Source organism: Ovis aries, chromosome 1, assembly GCF_016772045.2.
Source record: "Ovis aries strain OAR_USU_Benz2616 breed Rambouillet chromosome 1, ARS-UI_Ramb_v3.0, whole genome shotgun sequence".
NCBI classification, from domain to species: domain Eukaryota; kingdom Metazoa; phylum Chordata; class Mammalia; order Artiodactyla; family Bovidae; genus Ovis; species Ovis aries.
This window is the reverse complement of record NC_056054.1, coordinates 95,023,870-95,036,713: the sequence shown is the minus strand read 5'-3', so window position 1 is coordinate 95,036,713 and position 12,844 is coordinate 95,023,870.

Here is a 12,844-nt window from a genome sequence, read left to right as displayed (position 1 = left end):
TCCCAGGCAAGAACACTGGAGAGGGTTGTCACTTCCCTCTTCAGTGGATCTTCCCCACCCAGGGATTGAACCTGCGTTTCCTGCATTTGCAGGTGGGTTCTTTACCAATGAGCCACCAAGGAAGCCCTTTTAATTAGTAGATAATAAAAATTATAGAAAATGAAGTTTAACCAATCATGGGGAAAGACTAGAATCTAACACTCGGGATGGCATAAAGTAATTGATGTTCCTTACTTAAAAGTGAAGAGATAATACAAAAATGTGTATAGTAGGAATTCTATACTGGTGCCAAGCATCCATTTCTCCTTTCTCAGCTGGGAAGCTACTATGTTGTTTGGGTTGAATTGATGTGGACATCCCAATGTCCTAATGATGGACCTATGGCCATCAGCATAATCCTACCCCTTGCCCTTGATGAGTCAGGGATGAGAAGTTATCTCAAGCTCATGTTCACCAAGCCACAAATTCTCATCTCTTTTTGGACAGGATGATGTGCAGATGAGTCCTAGAATTTTTTGCCATTTAGTTGCCATGAGAGAAGCCAATGTGTGAGGAAGTTTATATGCCAGAAAGAGCAGAGCCAAAGACAGACTCAAGGACTAGCAGCCAGAAGACTGCACTGCCACTGAGCTCTTCTCTTCCAGAAGCCCGTGATTCCCTGTGTTTTACCCAATTTAATTATTTTCTGATAGCGAACAAAGCATCTGATATAATTAAATACCTTTTTTTCCAACTTAAATACTGTCAGAGAGAAAAAGTAGGACTATCATGTTGACCAGTGTCAGATCTGACAATTTAAGGACAATCAATCCTGATTTTTCTATCACCTTCACTCAAGACCACCTTCTGAACCTTCCACTGTCCCAAAGTGGCCTGGCCCCATCTTCCACATAAGCATTTCCTATTTCAGTCTTTCTTTCCAAATAAAACACTCCTCCCCTCTTTTACTGTGTAGTGACCAAGTATCAGATACTTAAGTCTCAACATTCAAAGCTTATCAAGTGCAATGGAACACGGGGGCCTAGAAGGACGGCACCACATGTGTCATGAGCATCGTTTGAGCTGAATTCTCTGCAACAGGATGAATGTGGCAGGGCAAGGGGCAGACTCATCGGACAGTTGAAAGGCAGGGGGCATGTGGTGGGGAGGTGGTTCCTGGATCAGACTTGCTGGCTTCAAGCTCTGCCTTCTGTCCTTCTGGGAGAATATTTGACCTTCAGATGGTAAAGCGTCTGCCTGCAATGCGGGAGACTTGGGTTCAATCCCTGGGTCAGGAAGATCCCCTGGAGAAGGAAATGGCAACCCACTCCAGTACTCTTGCCTGGAAAATTCCATGGATGGAGGAGCCTGGTAGGCCGCAGTCCATGGGGTCGCAAAGGGTCGGACACAACTGAGCGACTTCACTCACTTAAGTAGTCTCAGCTTCCTTATCTCAAGATAACAAAGTTGGTAATAATAAGAGGACCTCTCACCTCTAGATGTATCATGGATTAAATGAGATAATGGATGTACTGTGCCTTTGTGTGGCAACCAGGAATTTTTCCCAAAATGTCAGACACAATCCAAGAGACTTCCCCTCCCTGGGACTCAGGCTTGTCTCCTAGTGAAGGAGGAGGGATGTCCAGGGTCCCCTCCAGCTCAACGTGCTGCTTGGTAGAGGCAAGAGCCAAGGGTTTTCTGGTTGGGCAGCAAGGGGCCTGAAGCAGATGGCTCTCCTGCAGGGAAGTATCACTTTTGCCCTCAGAAATGACGCATGGGCCATCCGTCAGGTGACCTCCTGGGCCTCTGGAAAGACACTGATGTTTGTTTGGCTTTGGTTTTAAGTGTAGAGGCTGCAGCAGAAAAAACAGGGTCATCCATGCTGATCCTCATGTCCATAGCACATCAACAGCAGGAGCAAGCATGCAGACAGCATGGGTTCAAAGGTCTAAAATACCGTGTTGTTCGTTCTAAAATACTCTCACGTCGTTCACCCATGTCTAAGGACACCCTTTCCATCGCTCAGAGGCACTGTGTGCATTATAGAAGATAAGCCACGCTATATAGGAAAAAGCCTGTCGCACTTTGGTGCTTTGGTGTCAACACTCTCCCTCCCTCTCTCTGGAGCCCAAGGCCACCAGCTGCCACTTCAGAGGGGAAGAGAGCTGGAAAGTGCTCCCACTGGGGGTTCTGCTGAATAAGCCCTCTAAGCTTCAGGTGGAGAGTTGCTGGGATCCTGTGGAGGCAGGCATCTCACTGAGACCCCCACCAGGGAAGAGCTGAGTTTGAGTCCTCACGGCACCCAGGATCCAGTGTGGAGTCACACATGAAGGGGGCATCTGGGACTCACATTCCTCATCGCCCTCTCAGCAGTAGATTAATGATTCTGCTAGCTCGTGAGACTGGCGACCTTCTTTTGGCTAAGCTGGTAGAGAATCCGCCTGCAACACAGGAGACCTGAGTTCAATCCCTGCATTTGGACGATCCCCTGGAGAAGGGAAAGGCTACCCACTCCAGTCTTCTGGCCTAGAGAATTCCATGGACTGTATATGGTCCATAGGGTCGCAAAGAGTTGGACACAACTGAGCGACTTTCACTCTCCCTCCATAAATCCCCAACTCCTATGCTATTTAAAATTCAAACTACCATAGACGGACATGTACACACTGCTATATCTAAAACAGATAACCAACAAGGACCTGCTCTATAGCACAGGGAACTCTGCTCAATGTTATGTGGCAGCCTAGATGGGAGGGGAGTTTGGGGGAGAATTAGGTACATGTAAATGTATGACTGCAGATGGTGATTGCAGCCATGAAATTAAAAGACGCCTACTCCTTGGAAGGAAAGTTATGACCAACCTAGATAGCATATTCAAAAGCAGAGATATTACTTTGCCAACAAAGGTCCATCTAGTTAAGGCTATGGTTTTTCCAGTGGTCATGTATGGGATGTGAGATTTGGACTGTGAAGAAAGCTGAGAGCTGAAGAATTGATGCTTTTGAACTGTGGTGTTGGAGAAAACTCTTGAGAGTCCCTTGGACTGCAAGGAGGTCCAACCAGTCCATTCCGAGGGAGATCAGTCCTGGGTGTTCATTGGAAGGACTGATGTTGAAGCTGAAACTCCAATACTTTGGCCACCTCATGTGAAGAGTTGACTCATTGGAAAAGACTTTGATGCTGGGAGGGATTGAGGGCAGGAGGAGAAGGGGATGACAGAGGATGAGATGGCTGGATGGCATCACCAACTTGATGCACATGAGTTTGGGTGAACTCCGGGAGTTGGTGATGGACAGGGAGGCCTGGCGTGCTGCGATTCATGGGGTCGCAAAGTCGGACACGACTGAGCGACTGAACTGAACTGAGCTGATGTGCATGACTGAGTCCCTTTGCTGTTCACCTGAAACTCTCACAACATTGTTGATCAGCTATACCTCAATACAAGATAAAAAGTTTAAAAAATAAATAAAATTAAAACTCCCAGAGGGAGAACCTGAGGGGGAGGTTGGCATCAGCCATCACCACGTGAGCGCCTTCCCTCTGGGGGCCTTCCTGGACCAGGCGCTCTCAGTCGAGGTCACAGGGATGGGATCACAGGCATAGGTGATCAAGGGACAGCAGAGGAGGGCCAAGAGCCTGAGGCTACACAGCTGAATGGGGCTGCAGGGATGGCAGAGTGATACAGCTGTCACCAGCGTGGGTGCCTTCCCAGGGCTGCTTCCTCCCTCCTTCCTCCTTGTCTCGTTTTGGGACAACTTCACTCCCGACCAAAGAGCCTATCCTGTCAAGGTGGTGCCATCCCCAGAGCTAAAGGGATCATGCTGCGAGAGCCTGGAAGCCATCATAGCCTGTCTCCCAAAGGGCTTGTTTCTGTTTGAGTAATCACAGCCCTGGTGCTTGCAGACTATGATGGTGATGATTTAGTCGCTAAGTTATGTCCGACTCTTTGCAACCCTTTGGGCTGTAGCCCACCAGGCTCCTCTGTCCATGGAACTCTCCAGGCAAGAATACTGGAGTGGGTTGCCATTCCCTTCTCCAGGGGGTCTTGCCAACTCAGGGAGCGAACCTGGGTCTCCTGCATTGCAGGCAGATTCTTTATCGACTGAGTCACCAGGGAAATCCGTTTGCAAACTATACCAATCTGTTGGCCCTGATCTGCACACAGTGGTAAACCGGAAGATGAGATGCTGCTGTGGCCTGGCCTGTGGGGTGCAGGCTCCCTGCCCCAGTGTTTAGGAGTCTGTTTCTGAGCTGTTCACAATCATGCGCACAGGGTGAGGTGACCCCTCTCCCTTGTTCTTGCAGGTGGGGCTGGGGCAGCCTAGATAACTGAGCAGCATAGCACTGAGGGATGACCCCCCCGTAACCATGTGGTAGAAAATGCTGTGGTCATTCTACTGAGCCAGCATGCAGAACCTACGACTGGGGACAAGCCTGCGCCCAGGAGGAGGGGGTGGCCACATAGCAGGGTGGGATAAGGAAGAGCTGTGTCTCTCAGGCTGGAAACAGCTGAGCTTCAGGGAGATAGCTCATCCCTGGCATCCAGACCTCAGTGCCTAGAGAGGGCATCCCATCTGTGGGCATCAACTTTGCTCCTTCAATTAGGAAACTGTTCATTAAACTTCGAGAACTACTGTTAGGACCCCTCAGGATATCGTTAAAAAGGCACATTCTCGTGTTCCAATCCCGAGGCTCCTATACTATATAGCTCTGAGATGGGACCCAGAGGTCTTCAGTCTTGACAAACACCCCAGGAGGTCTGATCCAGATGACCATGGACCACAACTAAAGAAACCTGGTCTAGGCACTTTCCTGGTGATCCAGTGGTTAAAAGCAACCTGCCTTCCAATGCAGGGGGCATGTGTTCAGCCCCTGGTCAGGGAACTAAGGTCCCACATGCTGCAGGGCAGCTAAGTCTCCACACCACAACTATTGAGCCCACTCGCTTCGTGAGCTGCGATGAAGAGCCCATGCCCAGTCAAAAATAAATATTTAAAACGAAAGAAAGAAAGCTGGTCTAAGAGAAAGGTTTGGGTGTCAGGTGGGCTTGGATTCATAGTTTGGCTCTGCCGCTTGCTTACTGTGTGGCCTTTGGTGAGCTCTTTAATCTCTGTGCCTCACTTTCCTCTTCTGAGAAATGGGAACAATCATGTCAACCTCACTGAGGCAGTAGGGAGAATAAATAAAGTGAGGTGCTGCTCTCGGATTCTGGGGAAGGTGGGCAAGGATGATAGAGCCTGACTGCAAGCTCACTTGCAGAGCTGTACTTGTCAAGGGACACGGTGCAGGAATGAATGGTAATTCTAATGTCCTGAAGAAATGCCAGCCCGGAAATGCCAGTCTTCATTGATAAACAGGCAATCCTAACACACTCTCACCCCAGGCACAGTCACAGCCTCCTCTTTTCTCTCTCAGTTGGCCAAGCCCTCTCTCTAGAAGGCCAGTGCTCCACCGCCTAGTCCATGGTCTACTCCGTGACCCCCAAACAGACCACCTCTCAGCAGGGAGCCTGTCCTCTGTGCTGACCTCCCAACTGTACAGCCACCTTGAGCGCTCAAGTCTTGGACTTCTGGTTTTTTAGATAGTATTCCAAGAACGGGTATCCAGCTTTTGGATAAACAGGATATTCTGTGTGGTCAAATACGTGGGCACCTTGAAAGATGGTACAAGTCAGTTTTTGGGGCTGATTTTATATACACTAATATGTGAGAATAGACACTTCATACACACTTTGCTGACAAAGGTCCATATGGTCAAAGCTATAGTGCTTCCAGTGGTCATGTACAGATGAGACAGCTGGGCCATAAAGAAGGCTGAGCATGGAAGAACCGATGCTTTCAAACTGTGGTGCTGGAGAAGGCTCTTGAGAGTTCCTTGGACTGCAAGGAGGTTAAACCAGTTAAACTTAAAGGAAATCAACCTTGAATATTCACTGGAAGGATAGTTGCTGAAGCTGAAGCTCCAGTACTTTGGCCACTTGATGCAAAGAGCTGACTCATTGGACAAGACCCTAATGCTGGGAAAGATTGAAGGCAGGAGGAGCAAGGGGTGACAGAGGGTGAGACGTTTAGATAGCATCACCAACTCAATGGACATGAGTTTGAGCAAACTCTGGGAGACAGTGGAGGACAGAGAAGCCTGGTGTGCTGCAGTCCATGGGGTCACAAAGAATCAGACATGACTTAGCGACTCAACAACAACAAAAACAACTATATATAGAGTATCTGGCAACTCCCAAACTCCTCTAAACAAATTGAATGTTCAAGGTAGAAAGTTAGATTAGAAAGTTACATTAAAATCTTCCAAAGTTCTGTTGTTCTTATTAGGAATAATGATTGTCATTGTATCTGAGAATCCTGAAATGGCATTTCTAATCATTAGAATTCAGGGAAAGCCAGCTTCTACCTCATTAGGCCTAAAGCCCTGGCAGACATCCAAGAATTATATCAACCCCAGACAAACCAGCTAAGGACCTGGGTGGGGAAGTTTCAGAGACCTGGGTCCCCATTCTTGGCTCTCACCTTGCTGTGTGACCTTGGGCAAGTGTTTCTGAGCTTTGGGGGCTCCCATCCACACACTGAGGGGGTATCCCTCAGTCTCATGCCTTCTAACCTAGAGTCTGTGTGTCTGAGTGAGCTGACCTTTGTGTTACTGTAGAATGACGCTTGGTCTTGGTTCTAGTTTAACAGGCCAGAGGGCAGTTAGACTCCATCCTTGCTGCCAATGATCCAATACAAAATGCATTTCTATTTGTTTTGCACTGAACCAATTCCCCAGGGCAGCCATCCAGGCGGAGCGGAGTTGGTGGTAATGGAGAAGGCCCAAGATGAGGACGTAGTTTCCAGCACTAAGGCCATTAGCCAAGTCTTCCTGACGCCAGGATGGTGAGAGGAAGGGTGGACCACTCCTCCAGGCACCCACTCTTTAAGCCTGACCTGTGCCTTTGGCCCCTGTGCCGACAGTCCTGTGTCTCTGGCATTGTGCAGAGGGGATGCAGCTCTGAGGGGGTGGCTGAGCACCCACCACGCTCCTGTCCTGCGGTGCATGTCCAGGAGAGCAAGGCCAGCTTCTTAATGACCATCATTTCCAAGATGGCACTTGGCAATGTCAGTCAGCGGGTGAGGGCTCAGTGTGGCCTGTCCCTTCATCTGGCCAGCGTTCCATGGGCCCTTGGTCACATGGATGACAGGGGAGGCTCTGTAGACTGCAGGGAGGACGCAAGGCAGATTACAGAGCGTTGGAGCAAAGCTGGCCCACCCCTTCTGCTGAATTTGCCTCTTCTCCACACTCATCCTTGCGCCGGTTTATTCCTGGCTGGGCCTGGCCGTGAGCTGTAAAGCGGTTGCAGCTGAGCAGGAGGAGAGGCTGCTGGGGTCGGTGGTAGCGATATTCTGAACAGTAGCTCACAGTTATTTAGCACACCGGGAGCCGTACCAAGGGCTGTTTCCTAGAGGTAGGATCTTTTGTTTCACATGGAAAAACTGATGTGGGAGATTAAATGACATGTCAAACCCACAGGGCTAGTCAGCCGGGAAAAAAAGATTTGAATTCAGGCATCCAGCTCCAGCTCTGGCCTCTACTGAAGAGCAGCACCTTTCTCGAATTTTCGAGGGCGGGACGGCCTCCAGACACCTCCTGGGCAGCTCTGGGCACACTCCTTCAGTCCCTTTTCTTGGAGCTTGATGCCATAGACAAGGGGAAAGCACACTTCTCCTTGGGAAGTTCTCACCATTTACTCCTTCGTTCCCCTGTCAGAAGCTGCCAGCAGGGGGCACAACCTCCGCCGTCCTAGTCCCAGCTCTATAAATGCTCCCCAGGCCACCATCTGGGGGAACTCTTAGAAAGATTAACACCTCACAGCCACCTCACAGCTCTGAACCTTAAGCAGGCAGAGCGCCTCACTGGGGAGCAGCGCACCAGCTTCAAGGTGGAAAGACCTGGGCTTATGCGCTATCCAGCCAGCTCTAAAACCCTCTGAACCTTTGTTGCCTCTGAAAATGTGGATAGTGATGACTGCAGCATGCCTACTGCAGCTTTATTTTAAGGGTGAAATGGGATGTGACAGCTTCTTCGTGAACTTTGATAACCAGCTCACCTTGACTGAACTTTCAAACTAAGGACTCGACCATGAGTGCTGTGTTCATTTCGTTTAGACGCACAGAAGGAAACACAGAGACCTTCAGGGATGGCCGGGAACCTGATGCTTAGAAGCCATAGGCCCAGGCTTGCTCTTGGCTCTGAGTCAGAGCTGTCGCCTCCCTCCCCAAGCTCCAGTGTCCTGCAGATGCAACCTAATGGTGATTTGGGACCCACTGGGAAGTGAGCCTGGTGTTCCAGAAAACAGTGTGGAGTGGAGACGCTGTGTAGAAGTGTGAGAGCCATTCCAATCAAAAGCAAGCCTGAGAAACGTCTCCTGCCGATAGAATCTGCCACTTCAGTCACTGGGTGTGGCTGCGTCACTGCTCTGCCTGCAGACAGAGACAGCTGGCGACCAGCGCCTTCGGCCAACCCCAAGTCTACGCTCTGGGCAGGGCTTCACCCACTGCCTCCATCACCCCTTTTGTCGGAAGCACTGCCAAAGAGCAGGGGGACACTGAGTCAGAAGGGCATCCCCTCTGTCACCTCTGCCACCCAGCTCCTCATTGCTGAGTCCAATTCACCCCCAGCAGGCTTCTGCACCCCAATCTTCCAGCCTCACTGGCCTGAGCAGCAGCCTTCATTGCCTCCGCCCCCACTGAGGAGCTTAGCATCCTTCCCGAGAACCCAGACACAGGTGTCTGTACTCTCTTGGGAAGCCCGGTCTGTAGCTGAGCTCTTGTGCCTGAATCTGCAAGCACCAGTCCTTCTAGGTCCCAGTGTGTGCAACGAACATGTTATTATTTTATAATAATGTTGGTTACAAAGAAATTGTTGCTGTTTTCCAGAGGACTAAGTCCACGTGGGCACTGTGCTGTGCCCTTCGCTTGCATTTTCTCAGGGAATCGTCCCAACTAGGACACGCTTATTCCCATGGGATGGATCGGGAAACTGAGGTGCAGAGGTCAGAAGTGATTAGTCAAGTTCAGCAAACTAGTAAGTGATGGAGACAGGGAGCAAGCCAGGCTGATGGGCACCCGGGCCACACTGGCAGGGCCACCGTCCTTGCTCCTGGTCTGATCATCTGCCCGTATCCAGCCTCTGTCGCTCCTCTGCCCTCCTAGAGATTGGAGTATGGGACCCATGAAGAGACCCCAGGGCTCGCAGGTCCCATCTTCTCAGACTTGGCTCCTTCTCCAGTCTCCCAGGCCTCCACACCATCCATTTGCCCAGGCTCTAGCTCTTAGCCAACCCAGCATCTTTCCAGAGCCTCCCATCCTGTCTTCAGGCTTCCAGGATTCTTATGCTTCAATCCATTCTCCAGTGGCTGCCAAAGGCCTCCTCCTGAATTACACATACCCCTTCCTCTGTGTGATGAACCTAGATGGCATATTAAAAGCAGAAACATTACTTTGCAGACAAAGGTCCATATAGTCAAAGCTATGGCTTTGCCAGTAGTCATGTGTAGATGTGAGAGTTGGACCATAAAGAAGGCTGAGCACAGAAGAATTGATACTTTTGAACTGTGGTGTTGGAAAAGACTCTTGAGAGTCCCTTGGACAGCAAAGAGATCAAACCAGCCAATCCTAAAGAAAATCAGTCCTGAATATTCATTGGAAGGACTGATGCTGAAGCTGAAAATTGAATGCTTTGGCCACCTAATGTGAACAGCCGAGTCATTAGAAAAGACCCTGATGCTAGGAAAGACTGAAGGCAGGAGGAGAAGGGGACGACAGAGGATGAGATGGTTGGATGGCATCACCAACTCAACGGACAACATGAGTCTGAGCAAGCTGAGGGAGACGGTGAAAGACAGGGAAGCGTGGTGTGCTGCAGTCCATGGGGTTGCAAAGAGTTGGACATGGCTGTGTGAACAACAACAACAACTTCCTCAGTGTGATGCTTCAGCCTCAGGCACAGGTGACAGAGTCAGGCCCAGACTTTGGGCCCGGCATCTGAGGCCTCACGGTTTGACCTGAACTCCCTTCAGCCTGTCTCCCCGCCCCTGCTGCCTTCAGTCCGACCATGCCTGCCTTCCCCTGCTCCTCACTGGGTACCTACGATTTCTCCCTCCAGTCACATCAAGGCACAAGATCACTCACTTAGCCACTCAGGAATATGCATTGAGCATCTACACATGCTAGCATCATTCGGGCACTGTGGGGACCAGAATCCCAGCTCCTGTTGCCTGGAGCTAATAGATTTGCCAAGGAGACAGAGTTTGGTGTCTTTGAGGAGATGAGAAGCCAGGGTTGTGGTGCAAGGTGGGCTGGGGGGCCTCTTGGCAAGCTTGATGGCAGCCACACTGAGGTGGCTCCAGTCAGTAGAGTGCAGCAGAGCTGAGAGACGCCACAAGGGATGGCAGTGAGTGGAAGCCACAAAGCACTAGACAGCATGAGTGATCAGAAGCACAGGAGACAGAGAGGAGAGAAAGCTGGAGGGCAGGAGCCGTGGAAGAAGCAGCAGCTGAGAAAGGCCACGTTGCAAGGATGCTGAAGACACAGGAGCAGGGAAGAGATGCTGCAGCGTCTGAGGGACCAGAAGCCGTGGGGCTGAGTGGGGAGGAGCCCAGAGGCAGTACTCCACAAGCCCTGCCGAGCCAGCCAGAGCTTCATTCCTGCTCACAGACTCTGCCAGCGATGCAGGAGGTTGCCCAAGCATGCGTCTGGTCCTTGCGCCCCAAGAGCACCAAACACAGGCCAGAGCTGCCAGGAGCTGGCTACGGAGGCGGTTTCTTCAAGGCCTTCTGTGACAATTACCCAGACTGACCACAGTAGACCAAGATTCTGCCCGGAAAGTCTTCAGTGCAAGGAGCATTGGGTGGTAAATTGCAGGATTGGAGAGCACAGAAAGCCACAGGAAAATTCCCGTCAGGGCCAGGAGCAGACGCAAGGGGAGAGAGGCCATGAATGGCTCCCTGGCTGGGAGGGGATAGCAGCAGCCGGAGCGCAGCTAGATGGTATGGAGGAAAATAAGGAACTGATGGAACAAATGCCTGGAATCCCCGAGTGGAAAGGCTGGCAGGGAGGAAGGGAACTATGTGACCAGATGTTTGCTTTGCCTCCCGGATGGCAAGCACTCGAGATGGAAAGTTTTCCCGGACCAGTGAGGTCAGAATCTCTGAGCAGTCCCTCTTCCAAAAAGCAAGATGGCAGTGTGGGCCAGACCCTTGGGGCCCCTCAGGAAGGATGCAGGGGCCGGAGGGCAGGCAGCTCGGTTGAGACGTCAGCCCTCCCTGTCTTTGGTCCCCTCTGAGAAAAACCGCTTCTGGACCGGAGGGAATGTGGCAACACACCATTTGCTCCCCAAGTTTACAGACCTGGCTCTGGAAGGAAGACCCACGGGAAGGGAATGGCATCCAACCGGAGGCCGGGAAATGTTTCCGTTGGTCTGCGGCGGGGGCTGGAGTTGGCGTGCCGCCTGCTCGTCCACAGCAGGATGGCATAAGTGAGGGCAAACAAAACGGGAGCCAGTGCAGACAGCTTCTTGGGCTTTCTAATGAGAATGACCCAGAAACCAAGGCCAGGAGCAAGGGAGGAGCCCCCAGGGCGGGGTGGGCGCGAGGCGACCCTGTGGGAAAGCTGGCCAACTCCAGGGACCTGCTGAGCGGTGCAGGGTCTTATGGAAATAAAGGGCAGACTCTGCTGAGGGTTTCCTTGTGTTTCGCGTGTGTGTGTGTGTGTGTGTGTGTGTGTGTGCATGCATGCGTGGGCACACACCTGCATGTGTGTGTTTTGTCTACTTCAATCCCCTCCTTGACTTCAGCCTCCAAGAGCTGGCACCTGTCTTCTCAGTAGGCGGTGGGACATCTCCTTAGAGACCCTTCCCTCCTTCCCCTCCTCCACTTCCTCCTCCTTGTTCTTCTCCGCCTTCTTTCTTTTCCCCCAGCTTTAGTGAGATATAATTGACATCCAGCACTGTATAGGCTTCCCTGAAGTCTCAAACAGTAAAGAATCTGCCTGCAATGTGGGAGACCTGGGTTCGATCCCTGGGTCGGGAAGATCCCTTGGAGAAGGAAATGGCAACCCACTTCAATATTCTTGCCTTGGAGAATCCCATGGACAGAGGAGATTGTGGTCTACAGTCCATGGGGTCTCAGAGTCAGACACGACTGAGCGACTAACACAGCACTGTATAAGTTTAAGGGGTGTAACAATGATTCAGCTTACAAGGATCATGAGACCATTACTACAATAGGTATAGTAAACATCCATCATCTCATACAAGACAGCACTTGAAGAAATAGAAAAAAAAAACGTAGTTGTTCCTTGTGATAACTCTTCGAATGTATTCTCTAACAACTTTCATTTACAACATACAGCAGTGTTAATTATCCTTACTGTGTTATGCTTCACATCCCTAGTATTTATTTACCTTATAACTGGAAGTTTGCACCTTTGACCACCTTCATTTTATTCCCCTTCCCCTGTCCCTCCTACCTCTGCCTTGGGTAGCCACAAATCTCATCTTTTTTTCTGTGAGTTTGTTTCAGGAGTATATTGACCTACAACACTATGTTAATTCCAGGTGTACAACATAATGATTTGATATTGCTATACATTTCAAAATGATCACCACCATAAGTCTAGTTACAATACATCACCATACAAAGACATTACAGAATAATTGAGTATATTCCCCACGCAGTGCGTTTCATCCCTGCGACTCACTTATTCTGTAACTGAAAGTCTTTACCTCTTAATCTCCTCACCTTTCTCTCCTTTTCCCACACCTCTCTCCCCTCTCACAACCACCTGTGTTTCTCGGTATCTGTGAGTCTGTTTCTGTT